The 19635-nt window shown below is 36.7% G+C and overlaps 1 non-coding gene across 1 annotated transcript; it reads right to left on the bottom strand.

Annotated features, from left to right (window-relative positions):
• Window positions 1-3604: 3604 nt before the first annotated feature.
• Window positions 3605-3747, bottom strand: LOC116094562. Its single transcript, XR_004120197.1, has one exon. It is a non-coding gene; the product is annotated as a small nucleolar RNA SNORA48 (small nucleolar RNA).
• Window positions 3748-19635: the final 15888 nt, after the last annotated feature.

Raw genomic sequence — 19635 nt, 5'->3', positions numbered from 1 at the left:
TTCTTTGTAGACATTGGATATTAGCCCTCTATCAGATATAGGGTTGGTAAAGATCTTTTCCCAATTTTCAACTGCAGGTTTTATAGATATACAAATCGTGGTCTTGGAATCTTCGCATCCTGGCTTAAACCAATGGTTTTTTCAGGCCCTCTATGCAAAGGATTCCTGTCACATATAGCTTGATCTCAACAGCTTTCTGTGTTCCAGGGAAGTCTCTTAGATACTTTTCCATTTTGCACAGCAGAAAAACATGAAGAAAATTATCAAGCTTTGCTATTATATGAAAATGGAGTCTGCTGTGAACTTGAATTAGATTCTGTTTCTTGACCACTGAATGTGGCAAAATATCTCTCTCTGTTTTCAAATAGAGTTATTCTTAGTTCATGATATCCCCTCCTGCATATCTATGGAAATCCTAATGTACATTTGACAATAGCAAAACTAAAGGTTAGTAATACTTAATTCTTTTGGACTATATTAGAAATTGCTTAATGTATCCATAATTACACACCCCACTCAGTACTACAATATTGGTGAATGAATGGCAACAATTGTTTTACATGTCAATAGAGATCCATCCTAGACATCAAACTTCACCAGTGTACTCTAAAAACAATGTGGTATAATTGTGCTATTTGGCTTTAAAAATATGTTTCTGAATCATTCTAGTGCATAGTTTTTCCTGATTTTAAAAATATCTATTCTTCCGGGCGGTGGTGGTGCACGCCTTTATTCCCAGCACTTGGGAGGCAGAGCCTGGTCTACAGAATGAGTTCCAGGACAGCCAGGGCTACACAGAGAAGCCCTGTCTCGAAAAACAAAAAAAAAATCTATTATGATATCTGTGTTTGATTCCTCAATATCTATTTGGGTATCTGTGTTTGGGGAGATGTACTCAAATGGCAGGCCTCATATCTCAAGAACACTGCATTTGTCTCCTTAGAAAAGGTCTCCCATGTCCCTTTTTATATTGAGTTGAATAAATACACAGTTGTATAATAGTCTATCCTGTGACCAGGTTTAATATTTCCTGATTAACACACTGTTATATTTGATCCTAACCATCTGCATGAAGAGAAAATGGCCTACATAGGAGTCCAGATATACTGTATGACTTAGGATCGGATCTTTCTGACTTATAATGACTCTAGACATGGTTTTAGACTAAATAAGGAGTTAGTTTTTGTCTAGTATATTAAAAGTGAAAAAACAAATTTTGACCCAAACCAATGATATGTAGTATGATGTTGGGTTTTTACCAAGGAATAAAGCAGACAGTAAAATATTCAAATGCTCATTTGACCAGATATTAGTAAGTAATCTAGTTATGTACTCTCCTAAAGGGATATGGAATGTATTTAAATTAATACAATTATCTCTTTTGCAGTTCACTCAAGAACGATGAATTCAGTTGATAATTTCTGGGGAATTGAGCACTATAGGCAAAGGGGGAAATATAGAGAAACAGGGTTTTAAAATGGCAGTTAGTTGTTGATTGGGGATGCCTAGCCTTATGATTTAATCAGCATTTGCTCTGCTACTTTAGAAAGATTTACAGGTCCATTAGTTTTTTCTACCCAGTTGGAATTTACTGAAGCCAAACATAAAATCACTTGAGGAGTGGGCTTCATCATCTAAAGACAGATCTGAATGTAGAAATGGACTTGAATGAAGTACTTCAAGCTTTCTAAGACTGAGAGCTGAAAGGCCTACACAGGAAGGATTGCTATTGGTAACAATGCTTTCCAAGTCAGATGAGTCTCAAGAAGAAACATTTTCGAAGAAAGCTATAATGCCTCATTAGCAAATTCTACTTTTCTGAAAGACTATGTACTCAGGAACTAATGAGATTGCATCTAATTTCGAATGAATTTGTGACAATGAGTCACACCATGGAATAATTTCTTAAGCAGGTATGTACCATCTCTGGTTGGTAGACCCAGGTAGGTTTTGTTTACAACTTCTTAGACTCTATCTTAAGTTTAAGAAAAAATGTTTTATTGATTCTTTTGAGTTTTACATCATATACCCCAGTCTGACCCCCCATGTTCTCATAACCACCCTTTCCCCTTGCAACTCCTCCCCACAGTAAAAGCTCACACACAAACCAACAACAGCAACAACAAAACCAAATCGTAGAAAACATCTAGCCATGGATGCTTTCTTTAATATGTCACATTGTGTCCCCACAGTATCTCCCTCTGTACACATATCTCCACTTGCAATTATTCATTGCAATAAAATATTGGTCTGGTTCAAGATCTCTGGCTGCTGCTGCACCATCAATATTGAATCCCCATTGGGACTCCCTCCAGCTATCCTGTTGTTAATCTGTGTCATGGAGATCCTGTAGCTTTGGAACAGCAGGACTGGCCCATTCACGTATCCTAATCATTTGCAGATGATAAAGATTTTGTGGTGGGCTATCCCAGAGCCCAAGATCTAGGCCTAGCTGTTAACAGAGCTGGTCAAGCCACTATCTCTTACTTATCAGCACCACTAGGGCAAGTTTTCAGTACTACTCAGATTTGGCCACCCAATGTGGCCATCAACAGGAGGCAGTTTCAGCTAGCTCACTTCCTTTCATGCCTTTGCAGCTGACTGGCTTGTACCCATGCCCCCAGAGAAAGTTCTACCGTGCTGAACAGGTAGGTTGAGGGTCCTACTCTCCCATTTGTTGCAGCCATAAGGGCTGGACCAGCTCTCCTGCTCTCTTACCCTCAGGTCTAGCCTACCTGTGACCACAATACCAGGGTTGACTCTCTTGTGCTATCAAGGAAAGGTTCCGGGCCCACTCTTCCAAGTTAAAATACTGTTTAGGAGCAGGCCTCTCACTTTTCCCAGCAGATGACCATGTGGGCAGCTTTTCCTATTGCTAGAGGTGACAGGGGACTAGCATCACTTCTGTGCCCTTAGCACCCCATGGCAAATAAGTGGCCGGGTCATGTCTTTCACACTCACACCCTTGTGGCCAGATCATTTATACCCTGACCATCAGGGCCAGCTCCACTGTGCTACCTCCACTATACCTTCCTTGGAAAGACACACATACAGTCAGCAGTGAGAAATGGGGCCAGCTCTCCAGAGTGCTGCATCATGTAAAGGGTAGGATCACTTCTCTACAGCTCACGAACATCCAGAGATATCCCCAATGTTCTCCAGTGATAATATGAACCCCAAACATCGATACTGACTCCTGGTATTGTGTAACCGTGGATCTCAGTGGCAGCCTAGGCTTGGACCTCACCATTGTTGAGGTGGCAGGGCTGGCCACTGAAAACAGACTACTCCTCTCTACCCTCAAATCTCTGGTGCCGTCTTTCTTCACAATTATCAAGCTCTTTCAGTTTTCTTTCTCTCCCTTCTGACCACCACATACTGGTACACTGTGGTTACTCCAGCTGCCACATGGCTGGCAGGTCCCTTGGTGACGTCTTCTACCTATTCTAAGTGGCATGTCAGCAAGCAGGTGTCTATTCCCCTACTGCGCCATGCACTGGAGGATGGGTCTTTGTGTGCCATGACTGCCCTCAAGTCTCTGTTTTCTTCCTACTGTGCTGTATTGCCTGGATTTGAGTTGATTTGAGTTGAATTGAGATCATTTTTATGAGTCCTAGGCATAAAACAACTTTGGCCACTAAGCCTGGCATCAAGTTAGGATAAACAAAGGACTGCCATCTGCTCTGCCCCTGACTGATGTAAGAACAATATCACCAACAGGTATCTCTTTGCCCATTCTCAGGGTTCCACCTTGACTTTTAATAGGTAATCTTTAGGTAACTTATTGTCTAATATGGCATTGGCTAATTATTAAAGGGCTATATAAAGCTTATATAGCTTTAAAGGTAGAAAAAGATAAAATGATCACATTTTAGTGAGGAATCTTTAAGAGTGGTGTAATTAGTTCGCTTCCTGTTGCTGTGATAGTACATCATGGTGAAGGCAACTTATAGAAGAAAGAATTTATTTTTATTTTCAGTTCCTGTGTGTTAAGAGTCTATAATGTCAGAGCAGAAAGCAGGTAGCCTGCATGGCAGCGTGAAGTCAAGGTCTCATATCTTGAATCTTGAAGCAGAGAAAACAGCAAACAGGAAAACAGGAAGTAGGACAATCTTAGAGAGATTCAGAGCCAATCCCAAATGTTATACTTCCTCCAGTAAGGCCATACTGCCTCACCCTCTGAAATAGCACCAGCAACTAGTGATCAGTGGTTCCAATGCCTGAGAATATGGAGTCCATTTCTCATTCAAACCGTTGCTCAGATTTAATTTATAAGACAGCTGAGGATTCTCAATAGGTAAAATGATTCAGTTTACAAGAGTACGCATACTCGGGATGTGCAACTGTTACTGCTTATGGTAAAGATGTCATCAGTGTAGATATAGATTGTTAAAATTTATTGTCAGTGTATTTTGAACAAAATAGGGTTTTTTTTGTTTGTTTTGTTTTGCAAAATTTTTGCTAATTAACATCATTCTGTTTAAGGCATAGAGATAAAAATTTTTTCAGTTTTAAAGGATAGATTTGAATGGTAAATTAATATCAATCAAATGGCAACTATCAATCTAGCAAGAAAGTTCTGGGGAAGTCATTCCTTCTGATCAAGCCTTGTAAAAAAACACCAGCAACTATTTATGGTACTGATTTTTGCTATGGAACCTGGGGTTCGTGCTTTTCCTTCATGAAGAATAGTGAAGATATTTTTCTTTACAAATGTTCTGTTTTCTGAACTTCTTTTCTCAAAGACAAGTGAGTTCCATCCTCCAAGCTCTAAACCTGTCTCTGTAAAGGAAGATGAGTAATTAATTAATTCTCCACTGCCTGTGAGCAACTTCTTGTCCCATAGTTAAATAAGGAACTGTGAAGAAAGTTCACAGTATACTGTACTTGTCAGAGTCTAGAGAGACAGAACACCTGTGCACACAAAATTTACCCAGAGTAGGTTCATTATTTGCATATAGGCAGCAAGAGACAGAAGAAACCAAGCATTCAGCATGGTCCAACAAAGCTGCCAACAGTAGATGTAGCTCTAGAGAGATATATCCCACCTGGACCAAAGATGAGAGCCTCCAGAAAGCAGCCTAATTGGAAGTGGAGGAATTGTTTGTTATAAGCAATATACCAGATTGGACTAAGGTTCTGAATGACATTGCGCTGCAGTCAGTGGAAGGTGGGGGAACTCTAACAGAACTGGGAGATATTCTAGCAATCTTCAGCATATTGTGAGATGTTGTAACAGTAGTTCTTGTGAACTCTGAATCTTTCTTGAAAACAAGCAAGGAGGGACAAGAGCGTTTAACATACTGCACAGCTTAAATGTCCAGAAACAGCTCATGTGGCTATGGGAAGACAGTATAGACTCAAGCACATTTATATGGTGAATAAATACTTCTGGGATTTATTCAGCTGTTTTAAAACAAATCGATGTTAGGAAATTAATAGCCTTTTCTTTGTAATCTTTTCCCCAAAGCTTGAGTTCTTTCGGACAACACATTTGTTAGTAAACACCACAGCCATTTAAGTAAAAATGTTTTTTTTTTTTTGTTTTTTTACTAAAAAAAATGCAAGTCTTTTATATTCTATTATTCTTACTCATAGCAGATGAATACTAAGTACCATATTCATAACATATGGGCACTGTGTTTAATAGAAAAAGGACCTCAATTGCATGAACTAAAATGAAATACAAAGAAATTATAATTATTTTATATGGCATTCTTTTGGGAAATTGATATTTGCTAATCAAGCATGTGCATAAAATTAGAAACCATAAGTTTGTTATAATATAATAGAGTGTATAAAATTTATAAAACCATTATTTTTATTTGTGAATTTTTCAAAAATTTCACATTCTCAAAATGAAGACTACATTTTCAGAAATTTAATACTAAATATATAAGGTATTTCTAAACATAAATAAGAAATAAAGACATAGCATCTTGGATATATTTACCTGAATTAAATATATTACATAATCAAATATTTTCTGTATTTTTTTTATTATTGCAGATGTGTTAAGGACATGCATGGTAGGTACCTACTTGTGCCATGTGTAAGAGTCAGTTATATGGAATTACTTCTCCCAACCATACAGATTCTAGAAATCAAACATACACGATTTGGGCTTGTACAACAAGTCATTTTAGCTACTGAGACATCTAAACAGTGAAGAGACAGATGGTCATAGCGGAAAGCTGTTTATCTGGAACGCAGTGTTTAAGTTTAACCAAAATATCAAAAAGAATGACACTTTTTCAGAGGGTGATGGAGGAATATTTCAATCATACCTTTCTCTTTAAAAGTAGCCTAAATGCAGTTCCTTAAAGTTTTGGTATTATGTTATCTCAGATATTAACATAAAATTATGTATTAGCATATAATACCTGACATGTATTATAAAAATGTGGATTAAGTCCTATGTACCATATACTTTTTAATGTTTTACTTCACATTAAAATAACTCAAGGCCCCGGTGTAAGGGAGTGCCAAGGCAGTGAGGTGGGAGTGGAAGGGTGGGTGGGGGAACACTCTCATAGAAGCAGGGGAAGGTGGAGGGGATAGGGGTTTTGTGGAGAGGAAAACAGGAAAGGGGATAACATTTGAAATGAAAATAAATAAAATATTCAATAATAAAGAGATATTAATAAAAACAACTAAACAGTCTTCATGAGAAAGTACAAAAGGAGTTTGAAATAAACTCATATGATGTTATTTTTGTATGATTTTGAGTTTTGGACTTTTTATTTTTAACCTTTAATTTGCTCTGCTTAAAATGCCCATGGAGACCAGAGGTGTGGAAACCTCCAGAGCTGGAGTTACAGATGACTGTGAAAACAGGGCTGAGAACATTTTTAGTTCTGGTGTAGTGAAGACAAAAGGACAGTGAAACAGACCTTGCATATATTGGGATCCCACAGGCTCAAACCAGCTATGTTCAAACAAGCAAACAAAAAGCCATAGCAACCTTTTTCTGCTTTTAGAAGTTGCCCAGTGACTTTAGACTTCCCATAAGTTATTGGATAAATGATTAAATGGAATTTATCAAAATTTCACAGTACCAGGAGAATACTTGGCCCAAAGTGTTTAGTTTATATTGATGTCTTTTTGAGGATAAATTTAATTAATAAACCATTTTACAGTAACCTAATTTTAACCTATAAACTCTTTTACAGTAACCTACTTTTAAGAATCATTATTAATAAATTTAAGGTATGAAAATTGCATTACTTGTAGTTGAAACAAAAGGCTTCAAGAATTTTATATTTTCTGGAAAACAATAGTTCCAGTGTAGAAAGGATGTGAAAGTCTTGGCTTAAACTCATATATTTATCTCCTTTTAGGATGGGAAATTTGAAGCAAATGATATAAATGAAAGAAATTTGTGGTACTTTGGGTGTAAAATATTGAAATATAAACATCTAAGGTCTAACTCACTATTATGATATAGCGTCATAAACTTTCATTACCTTTACGTATTCATTATGTTCTTAGGTCTAGGGTCTGAAGCTTTTGATTTTATACATTACTGTGCATTATTTCTGTGGTATCTCTAATAATCTTTGAAAAATACTAATTCCTATTAATTAAACTCACAGGACAGTGAAAGCATAGACTTTATACTATATATTTTTATATTTTTATGAAAACATAATTGCCAATAATTATCATGTGTCTTTCTTACATTTCTCCTTCTGAGAATAACAGTAAAGTTTTATTTCACTCCAGGACCCTTTTCATTGTTCTTGGTCTTCAAATGAGGATGCTGTTTCAAAAGGTTTATGAAAGAACTAAAAGAATGCAGGGGCAACATGCCATATTGAGTCTCTGTGACTCTGGGTAGAGAGGATACATAAAGTAGATAGGTTCCTTTGCAAAGTAGCAAAAATAGTAACAGGGAAATGCATTGCCACCACAGGACGTTTTCAGTGAGCTGACATGAGTCAACCTTCTGTCCCATTTTTCATCATTCTGACTTCATCACAGAAGCTACTGCACATCCGCCCAACCACATAGAACAAAGGCAAGAAAACATAGAACTGCTTTTCATGCAGTCATGCCCCTGTGGCAGGAAAACATTTCCGACTCTTTCAAGGCTTCTTTATCTAAAATAACAAATGGATATCCAAAATACAGGTGGATCAGTGGAAATTATTCACACAATTATAGATTCTGGGAAGTCACCAGCACTGCAGAGTAAAACCAACATGAGACAGTTCCGGGAATGAGGAGAGTAAGACTAGTCACATCCAGTAGGTTCAGCACTTCAGATATTAGGAACACATGATATGAATGCCTGTGGAGACATCATGCAGCACCTGATATGGAAGTTGGTAGGCAAACAGCAACACACACTCTGGTAATTTGTTCTAATCTTCTGGCTCTTTTTAAATCTCTGGATTCAACTCTCTCTTCTGATCTGCACTGAGCTATATGAATTCACTAATAAATTCAACCTCACTGTACTGCATTGACTCCCAAATGACTGACTCTCTGCCTGGGCTGCTCTTAAGTAGCTTCTCTGTCCTGTGCTGATCTCATGAGAGTATGGTGTTTGCTATCTCTGACTCATTCTGTCAAATTTCCCTCTAATTTGTCATTTTCTGCCTTTCAATTAGATGTCATCGTTTGGGATTAAAGAAGTGTAATAAAGGTGTGTTCGCTTTACAGTCATAGAGATTAAATGTATGTGGCATATCTACATTCCAGCAAGGTATGTGATCCCTTGCCAGAGCAGCCATGTTGCTGGATTAAATTTTCTGTACATATAGGTAGCTTCATAAATTCAATCAAGAGTTATTTGATCAATTTAAACAGTTAATCTGAATTAATAAATACTTTTAGAGTACAACTTTGACATCTCAAAACAAACTAATTCTGCTACCTTATATGAATCTAGAAGTATAGACTACAGTGAAATTCCATTACCCTTGTTTATTTTAATAAAATGACTAAGTGGTTTTACAAATACTTTTGAGAGTTAGTATATATCCATTCAAAATCATGTAATTAACACCAGAAAATTTCTTGAGATAGTTGAATTTGTGAAAATTTAATGAAGGTCAGAATCAAAATGTGTGTAGAGAAGCAAGTCCTCAATTCTTTATGAGTATCATACTTTAAGAGAAGTACAGAGGGTCAGGAATTTGAACAAAGGTGTGTAGCAGTGGGGGATGGGGAGTTCGAGGTAGCCACTAGAAAGTCCAAGATGCCAGGGACCCAAGAGCTTCCCAAGGCCCAGTAGGGATGACATTAGCCGAAATACCCAACAAAGGGAGATAGAACCTGTAGAGACAGTATCCAGGCACAGATCCCAATTGATGGATGGGGCCACCCAGACATCTCAAAAATATTAATCCAGAATTGTTCCTGTCAAAAGAAAGTGCAGAGACAAAGAGTGGAGCAGAGACTAAGGGAAAGACCATCCAGAGACTTCCCCACCTAGGAATCCATCCCATCTGCAGACATAAAGTCCAGACACATTGTTGATGCCGAGAAGCTCTTGCTGACAGAAGTCTGGTATAGCTGTCCCCTGAGAGACTGCCAGAATCTGATCAATACAGATTAAGATACATGCAGCCAACCATCAGACTGTGCACCAGCAACCCAATGGATGAGTTAGGGGAAGGACTGAAGGAGCTGAAGGTGTTTGCAAGCCCATACGAAGAACAACAATATCAACAAACTATCCCACACACCCCTGCAAAGCTTCCAGGGACTAAACCACCAAACAAAGAGTACACATGGGGGGACCCATGGCTCCAGTTTCATATGTAGCAGAGGACAGCCTTATCTGGCATCAATAGCAGGAGATCCCCTTGGTCCTGTGGAGGTTTGATGTCCCAGTGTAGGGGAATGCCAGAGCGGTTACACAGGAATGGGTGGGTGGGTCGTGAGTACCCTCATAGAAGCAGGGAGAGCTGGAGAAGATAGGGGGTTTGTAGAGGAGAAACTGGGAAGAGGGATATATTTGAAATGTAAACAAATAAAATGACCAACAAAAATATATGAATAAATGCAATAAGAAGAAATCTGGGTTAGTAAAACATGAATGCTAATTCAGAACACTTTCAACCAATCCCTGTTTTCTCTGCTGTATTTCTATTGTTTAGATTTTTAAATTATTTTACATTCTCCTTTTATATTTGCAGTAGTCAAGAGTAGTGTTCTAAATGTTCTAACATCATTTAATTTTGCTCATTTTTGGGATCATCTGTACTACAATTACATTTGAATTTGAAAATATGCCTTCTGGTATAATGTCATTTTCCACTGTACATAGTTTTATCAATTCGTAAAACAGACACATTCAGATACACAAAATCACTGATTTTTCAGATTTGCTCTAGATTTTAATTTATGATTGCACTGTTGACAAGTTATATCCACTTGACACAGCTAGAATCATCTGAAAGGAAGAAACCTCAGTTGAGAAAATTTCTGTATAATAGCTGGCTGAGGGAAGTCCTGTAGAGTATTTTCTTATTACTAACCGATATGGGAGGGCTCAGCTCACTCTACTTGTAAGTGGTGTCATCCTCAGGCTGCTGGTCCTGGGTTCTATAATAACGCAGGCTGAATAAGCTAAGAGGAGCAAGCCAGTAAGAGCCTTCATCCAAGGCCTCTGCATCAGGGTCTGCATTCAGGTTCCAGACATGAATGGGTTCCTGCCTTGGACTATGATATGGAAGAGTGAGAAAAATAAACACTTTCTAACTTTCATTTGGTCATGGTGTTTCATCATATCAGCAGTCACCCTAAGTAGGACAGTGGTATTTATATTTTCTGTGCACTATGAAGAAACTATTTCAGTTGTTAATGGAATAATTGTTTAGAGTTTGGTTGAAAATGTATTATATATTATAGAGGATGCTACAGACAAAAGATTCTAAATGTACCTAGCGTGCTTAATGATGTCTGTATTGATTCATTCTGTTGTAATAATAAAATGCTGTGAAGAGAGAAACAAAACAGAAAAATAGCAATGGCAGTTATAGCGAGAAAGGCTCACTGTGGTTTTCATTTCAAGATACAGAGTGCATCATAGCATGGTAAACACTATAACAGGCAGGAAAATCATGATGGCAAAGGTGGGGACAAGAAGCCGGCTAGTGATATTTTATTGGCACTCAAGAGGCACGTAGAGAAAACACAAAATGGGGCCAGGTGAAAAGTTCTGAAAGACTGCTCTCCATAATGTACTTCCTCTACAAGGCTTCTAAAAATCCCATAAACTTTCCAAATAGTGCTACCATTTAGGGATCAAGTAATCAAGTACATGGGAATATGCCGATCATCTTATATTGAAACCATAGTACCTTTCAAGTGAGTTGTAGAAAATGTTCAGGTGGAAAAATGTTCAGATGTTTTATGGGTTTAGATCTTGACTATATATTGTAAATGTATATAAGGTCAACTCTAGACAGATGTTAGTACGGAATTCATTGTTCTTGTTTGAAATACTACTATGTATATTCACTAGACTTTCAAGACGTGTATATTGCTATTGTTCACTCGTGATCATATTTCATAAGTAAAGATAGACTTCACTGTAAAGAACTCTGATTTTAGTTAATGAACTTTCTATTTTTGTATTACCTCATTAGTTCCACATTAAAAATTCTCCACAGATTCGAGAGCACAGACTCATTTACACTATAATCTTTGTTTTGCCAATCAATTATATATTCAAGTTTTGCAGGATACATAATGGACTTGTCTCTTACATGAATATTGTGTTTAAATCTACTGGTTTCCCACTCTTATTGGACCAGAGTCACTGTTCTGCAGGTTCTTTGGGCCCAGATGTATGAAAACAAAATTTGTAGTCTAAATCAGTGAACACAATTAATCAAACGTAAGTTGCATGGACCAAGTTCTTAAAGCAATGAAAAAAAGACACAAGAATATGAGTTTGTTAGGCTAAATCATGACCCAACATCATGTCCAACATGATTGCTGAGATCATCAAGCATTGTGGTAGGAGGAGGATGCTGAGATTTCATATATTTACTAGAACATTTAATTTCAGTGCTCACTTACTGTTATACACTTCCTCCAGCAAAGATGAACCAATTGAATCTCCCTAAAAAGTGAGTGGGGATCAAGTGTTCAAATACCCAAGCCAATGGGAAACATTTTTATTAGATATTTTCTTTATTTATATGCAGATATTTTCTTTATTTACATGTCATATGATATCTCCTTTCCCAGTTTCCCCTCTGAAAAAAATAAAATAAAATAAAATAAAAACAAAAATGAAACCAAACCAAACCAAACCAAACCAAACCAAAATAAACCCTGTTCCCTTCCCACTCCCTCTGCTCACCAACCCACCCTCTCCAGCTTCCTGGCCCTGGCATTCCCCTACAGTGGGGCATAGAACCTTCACAGGACCAAGGGCCTATGAAAAACATTTTTATTCAAATCACCACAATAATGTATCAGGGAAGGCAAATGTGTCTTATAGAGGTGTGATCAGGGCATACAATAAATATCTGATTTAAATTATTCTAAATAAAAGATGCATTTTAATCAACTTTTGAAAACTTAAATATTATCAGGTAGAAGAATTCTATTGAATATAACAAAATGCAAAATACAGTTAGAAAATAGGAAAAGGAAGTTTGAGAATATCCTAGGTTATAAAAGAAGTCTTGAAAATTAAAGGAAGTAATATTATATCTAGCATATGCTCTGGTCATATGGAGGAAGAATAAAGACTTTTAATACATTCACAACTAATCCTCTAATTTCTGAATATGATCACAAGGAAAAGGAATCTCACAAATGTGACAGGAAATTTGAGATAGAGCAATTCCTATGAATTACTTTGGTAAGTGCAATTTATTCACAAGGATCATTAACTGAAAAAAAAACAAATAGTAGATGATAAATGAAAATAAAAGGCAAGCTTGAAGGTAGATAAAGGATAACAGGGGTCAGCAAAGGATATGATAAGGATGAAAAATACGAATTTTGCAAATTTTAAACTAATATTTTGACTATTTCTTCATCTTCTTTTTATCCCTTCTTATGTCTTCCTAAAATTCCCTTTCAAATTCACAGTAATTTTCGTTAATCATTATTTTTATAAACAGAAAGACATACAAATATCCACATTAAATATATGTTCTACAACCTGCTATGTCTATTTAATACTGTTGATTATTTTTGTACTGAATAACTAGTTAGGCAGCTAATGCTGAGTCTGACTAATCCTTCCACTCAGAGAAATAAATAATTGCTGAAGTTCGTCATGTAGAGATGGTACCCTCTCACATTTCCCTTTTCCATGTTATATCATGTATATTGGTTTTGACATTGTCATTAAGAAAGAACATAGGTTAAAAGTTGTTATTTTTTTACGGGCTGTGGTGGTGCAAGCCTTTAATCCCAGCACTTGGAAGGCAGAGGCATGCGGATTTCTGAGTTCGAGGCCAGCCTGGTCTACAGAGTGAGTTCCAGGACAGCTAGGGCTATATAGAGAAAGCCTGTCTCGACAAAAACAAAAAACAAACAAACAAAAAAGTTGTTACTTTTGAGGCAGAGAACTTTTTTTATATTGGATATTTTATGTATTTATATTTCAAATGCATTCCCTCCAGATCCCACTTCTCCCATCCCCCTTACTCTTGCTTCTATGAGGGTGTTCCCCCTTCCACCTCACTGCCCTGGCTTCCCCTAAACTGGGGAATCCAGCCTACACAGGACGAAGGGTTTCTTCTCCTATTGATGCCAGACAATGCCATCCCTTACTACATATGCAGCTGGAGCCACAGGTCCCTCAATGTGTACTCTTTGGTTAGTGGTTTAGTCCCTGGAAGTTCTGAGGGGTTTGGTTGGTTGATATTGTTGCTCTTCCCATGGGGTTACCAATCCCTTCAGCTGCTTCAGTCCTTTCTTTAACTTCTCCATTGGGGACCTTGTGCTAAGTCCAGTGGTTGGCTGCAAGCATCTGCCTCTGTATTTGTCAGGCTCTGGCAAAACCTTTCAGGAGACTATAGGTTCTGGTCAGCAAACACTTCTTGGCATCTCCAGTAGTGTCTGGGTTTGGTATCTGCATATGGGCTGGATAGCCTGGTGGGGCAGTCTTTAGGTGACCTTTCCTTCAGTCTCTGTTCATCATTTTGTTCAAGTATTTCTTTTATACAAGAACCCTTCTGGGTTAAGAATTTGGGAGACCAATGGGTAACCCCATCTTCCAACCGGGGACCTTGCCTAGGTTTTGAATATGGTCTTTGTAGGTTCTCCCTACCCATTGTTGTGCATTTCAGCCAACCTCATCCGTGTTGGTTCCTGAGAGCATCTTGTTTTCCTGGCTTCTGGGACTTACTGGTGGCTACCCCAATTTCCCTATCTCCCACTGCTACACACTTCTGTTCTAATTCCTGATGCTCTCTATATATGATCCCTGTCTCCTACCATAACTGATCCTGCCCATTTTGCCTTCCTTCTCTCATCCTCCCAATTTCCTCCCACTCTCTACTTCTTGTGAGTATTTTGTTCCCCCTTCTAAGAAGCATGGAAACATCCACATTTTGGTCTTCCTTCTTCTTGAGCTTCATATAGTCTCTGAATTGTATCTTGGGTATTCCTAGCTTTTGGGCTAATAAACTCTATCAGTGAGTGCATAACGAGTGTGTTCTTTTGTGACTAGGTAACTTCACTCAGGATGATATTTTCTAGTTTCATCATGTACCTAAGAATTTCATGAAGTCATTGTTTTTAATAGATAATTAGGGCTCCATTGTGTAAATGTACCACATTTTCTGCTGAGGGACATCTGGGTCCTTTCTACCTTCTGACTATTATAAATAAGGCTGCTATAAACATAGTGGAGCATTTGTTCTTGCTATATGTTGGAGCATCTTTTAGGTATATGCCCAGGAATAGTATAGCTGGGTCCTCAGGTAGTACTATGTCCAATTTTATGAGGAACCTCTAGAATGATTTCCAGAGTGGTTGTACCAGCTTGCAATACCACCAACAATGGAGGAGTATTCCTCTTTCTCCACATCCTGGCCAGCATCTGTTGTCACCTGAGTTTTTGATCTTAGCCATTCTGTCTGGTGTGAGGTAGAATCTCAGGGTTGAATTTCCCTGATTGCTGAGGATGTTGAACATTTCTTTTGGTGCTTCTGGGCCATTTGATATTGCTCAATTGAGAATTCTTTGCTTAGTTCTGTGCCCCAATTTTTAATAGGGTTATTTGGTTCTCTGGAGTCTAACTTATTGAGTTCTTTGTTTATATTGGATATTAGCCCACTATTGGATATAGGGTTGGTAAAGACCTTTCTCAATCTGTTGGTTGTCATTTTTGTCCTATTGACAGTGTCCTATGCCTTACAGAAGCTTTGTAATTTTATGAGGTCCTATTTGTTTATTTTTCATCTTAGAGCATAGCCATTGGTGTTCTGTTCAAGAAAATTTCCCCTGTTACCATGTGTTCAAGGCTCTTCTCTACTTTCCCTCCTATTAGTTTCAGTGTATCTGGTTTTAAGTGGCAGTCCTTGATCCATTTGGATTTGAGCTTTTTACAAGGAGGTAAGATTGGATGGATGTGCATTCTTCTGCATGCTGACTGCCAGTTGAACCAGCATCACTTGTTGAAAAAGCTGTCTTTTCTTTACTGGATGGATTTAGCTCCTTTGTCAAAGATCAAATGACCATAGGTTTGTAGGTTCATTTCTGGGTCTTCTCCACCCAGGGATGCAGGCATGGTTCAATATATAGAAATCCATTAATATAATCCACTATATAAACAAACTTAAAGGAAAAACTGCATGATCATCTCATTAGATGCTGAAAAAGCATTTGACAAAATTCAACATCCCTTCATGTTAGAAGTCTTGGAAAGATTAGGAATTTAACACCATACCTAAACATAGTTAAAGCAATATACAGCAAACCAGTAGCCAACATCAAACTAAATGGAGAAAACTTGAAGTAATCCCACTAAAATCAGTGACTAGACAAGGCTGCCCATTCTTTTCCTACCTAGTCAATATAGTACTTGAAGTCCCAGCCAGAGCAATTAGACAACAAAAGGAGGTCAAATAATATTTACTCAAACAAATGAGTAGCCTTCCTCTACTCAAAAGATAAACAGGCTGAGAAAAAATTTGGGAAACCATACCCTTCACAATAGTCACAAATAATATAAAATACCTTGGTGTGACACTAACCAAGCAAATGAAAGATCTGTATGACAAGAACTGCAAGTCTCTGAAGAAGGAAACTGAAGAAGATTTCAGAAGATAGAAAGATCTCCCATGCTCATGTATTAGCAGGATTAATATAGTAAAAATGGCCACCATTCCAAAAGCAATCTATAGATTCAATGCAATCTTCATCAAAATTCCAACTCAGTTCTTCCTAGAGTTAGGAAGAGCAACTTGCAAATTAAGTTGGAATAACAAAAAACCCACAATAGTGAAAACTATTCTCAACAGTAAAAGAACGTCTGGGTGAATCACCATCTCTTACCTCATGCTGTACTACAGAGCAATAATGATACAAACTGCATGGTATTGGTACAGTGACAGGCAGGTAGAGGCAGAGAGTGCTTAAACTGCTCATATTTAATATAATTATGTTTGAGTAAAGATTTCTGTTTGCCATTATCATGAATATTATACTAACATCTGAAAATTATAACACTGGGATTTGAGTTGAAACAAAATTTATAAAGAAGTATTGCTTCTTTATTCATTTGTCAACTATATTTTTCTGTCAAAATAGCCAATTTTGTTTTAATTTTTGCATAATAATCTTTACTAATATATAGGAAAACAACTAAATCCATAAAATTATAAAATTCAAAATATGGGCTTTTGTTCTTGACAACATGCAGTGCTATCTTTACTAAAAGATATCTTTATAACATTGAATTACTATGCAATGTCTTAATATTCTTAACTGGAATGATTCAGTGTGATTCCTTTTATGATAACTCTAGTATAACAAATGTCTTCCCTTTTATTCATATATATATATATACAGCAATATATATACAAACACATATATGTACATATATATGTATATATATGTATATATATATAACTAATTTCTAAAGCATGTTTCTTGTCAAATGTAGAATAATATTTTTAGTTATAGATATAGATTTAGATTTTAGATATATCATTTCAAAGATTTCTCTGTGGTTTCTGATAAGAAATCAATTAGTGTTTCTGTTTTTGTTGAGCTGTGTTGATGCTTTCTAGAGTCTGGTTTGTTGCTTTGGTTGCAATAGAATAGCTATTTTTATTAGCTATTTAAGTATCAGTCTCTGTCAAACTTAGGAGCCCATTGTTTTTTTAAGAGTTATAGATTCCTATAACTGAATGGGCAGCATTTAAGGCTATGTCTTTTCAAGCATTACTCCAGTTTTTTCCAGTTTTCCTTGTGGGATTCAAAGAGCAATGCTTCTTTTCATCAACTTGTCTTTATAAGCATTTAGGGCTTTTAGACTTCACTGTTTCTAGTTTTAGCTTCTTTCTTCTTTTTGTTCCTCAATGGGGTTATCATCAAAGAGGCTTCTTTCTTCTGTCTCTTAAAATTACTATTGAAGCCTCACTGGTTTTTTATTACATTAATTACAGTTCCTCACTTAGATTTTACATGTGATTCCTATCTTTTAAGTTATGGCTTAATATTGATATTTTCTTTTGGATTTTATCTGCAATAATTTCTCGAATTTCATCGATGTTTCAATCCTCTTTTACACTTTTTATTAAAAACTGATATATGGGTCTTTTTCTTTGTAAATAAAAAAAGAAACTAATTCCTTATTTTTTCACCAAAGTTTGTTTTTCAGCCATGGTTAACTATTTTTATTTTTTTAGATTATAATTTAATTACAATACCCCTTCCTTTTTTTCCCTCTGAAGCCTCACATATACCCCTCCTAACTTACATTTAAATTCACAGCCCAATTTTTCAGTAATTGTTATTACATGCATATATGAAAATTCTGGTATCACTTTAAGTGATCATGGCCTGGGAACGTGGATTTAGCTTACTCCAAATTCCTTGTCCTAACATGGCAGCTGGTTATGACATTTTTATAGCTTTACAGAACAAAGAAGTCAGAAATCCAAGCAAGTTTAAAATATAAAGGTGAGCACAACACAGAAGCAGGTACAGTGAGAATGGGAAGGCTCCTTTATAGGTCCAGGATGCAATCTGATGAAATTCTTAGCTTTTGGAGTGGTATAAGCTAGTAGTCTTTTAACTTAATTCTAAAAGGCATTTTATCTATTAGTCACAAAATGTTAGTTCCAATATAGAGCTTGGGAAAGAATGGGTGTTTTGAGGTTAGAATTAGCTCAAGATAAGCCTATGGACCAGAAACAATCCTATCTCTCCACAGGACTAACATTCTAATCAGCCAATCAGTCTCTGTTAAAGAGTTTCTTTTCAGTTTTCATTCACTGCCAATCTTTCCGAGCATGCAGCTTGCTCTGTGTCAGTATTTGGCTTTTGAATTTCTCACACAGTGAAGAATGTTGAATATTTCAATGTCTCAAAAACCTTTCTTTTGGATTTTGTCCTGAGTCTTTGTTAGGCTAATCAATGCATTTGTCCTACTTTTATTATTTAAAACATCTCAATATTTTCTTCTATCATTTTTATGCAATACTGATGAAAAGTACCAATTTCCTTTCCTTTTCTTCTTCTTCTTCTTCTTCTTCTTCTTCTTCTTCTTCTTCTTCTTCTTCTTCTTCTTCTTCTTCTTCTTCTTCTTCTTCTTCTTCTTTTTTTGGTTTCTGAGACTGGGTTTCTCTGTGTAGCCCTGGCTGTCCGGGAACTCATTCTGTAGACCAGGTTGGTCTCCAACTCAGAAATCCACCTACTTCTGCCTCTTAAGTGCTGGGATTAAAGGCGTGTGCCACCACTGCCCAGCCAAAAGTACCAATTTTCAAGTGATTAATTTATGATCAATTTTATTAAGTATATAATTACTATCATTTTAACTTAGCAGCTACTGGTAAATACATACTTATTAACTTTACACTGCTATTAATACTTTTATGATAAAATTAGGAGATGATCTTCAATATATTAAGTGTAATATGGAAAATAATAAATATATTAGTATCAGCTATATATAGCTTCGTTTTTATTATTATATTGCTTCCTAAGTTCATATTGTTCATAGAATGACCACATGTTTTTACTTACTTCTAATATTTCTAAGCAACATGTCTACTGGAAATAGGTTTTATTTTTTTAAAATTCTATATTTGTACCAAGAGAAAAAGGAAAAGAACTATAGTGAGTTCTTTTACTGAAAATCACTCAGTTCTTTCCTGCTATGAGTATCAAAGGGGTGGATGTTGTATCATGATTTCAATAGGAAAATAAAAATAGCCTAGGTCTTTGTGACAGATGTCAAACATGCTGAGTACTGGTGAAAGAAAGATTGTCTGCTCCTGTGCAGAGACAGCTTGCAGGATTAAAGATGTACCTCTTTATCTGTGCTTCAGGCAGAGCATTTCCAGTGAATAGGATATGGATGTTACTTCAGAATGGGAAGGACTCCAGGAAATTTCATCATCTCAGGGAAACCAAGGGGTAACAAAAAGTAAGGAAGAAATATGAAAAAAATAACCATAAGCTGGTTAGTGTATTTTT

This window comes from Mastomys coucha, unplaced genomic scaffold (assembly GCF_008632895.1).
Source record: "Mastomys coucha isolate ucsf_1 unplaced genomic scaffold, UCSF_Mcou_1 pScaffold16, whole genome shotgun sequence".
Taxonomy (NCBI): Eukaryota; Metazoa; Chordata; class Mammalia; order Rodentia; family Muridae; genus Mastomys; species Mastomys coucha.
This window is presented reverse-complemented; position numbering and strand designations above follow the sequence as displayed.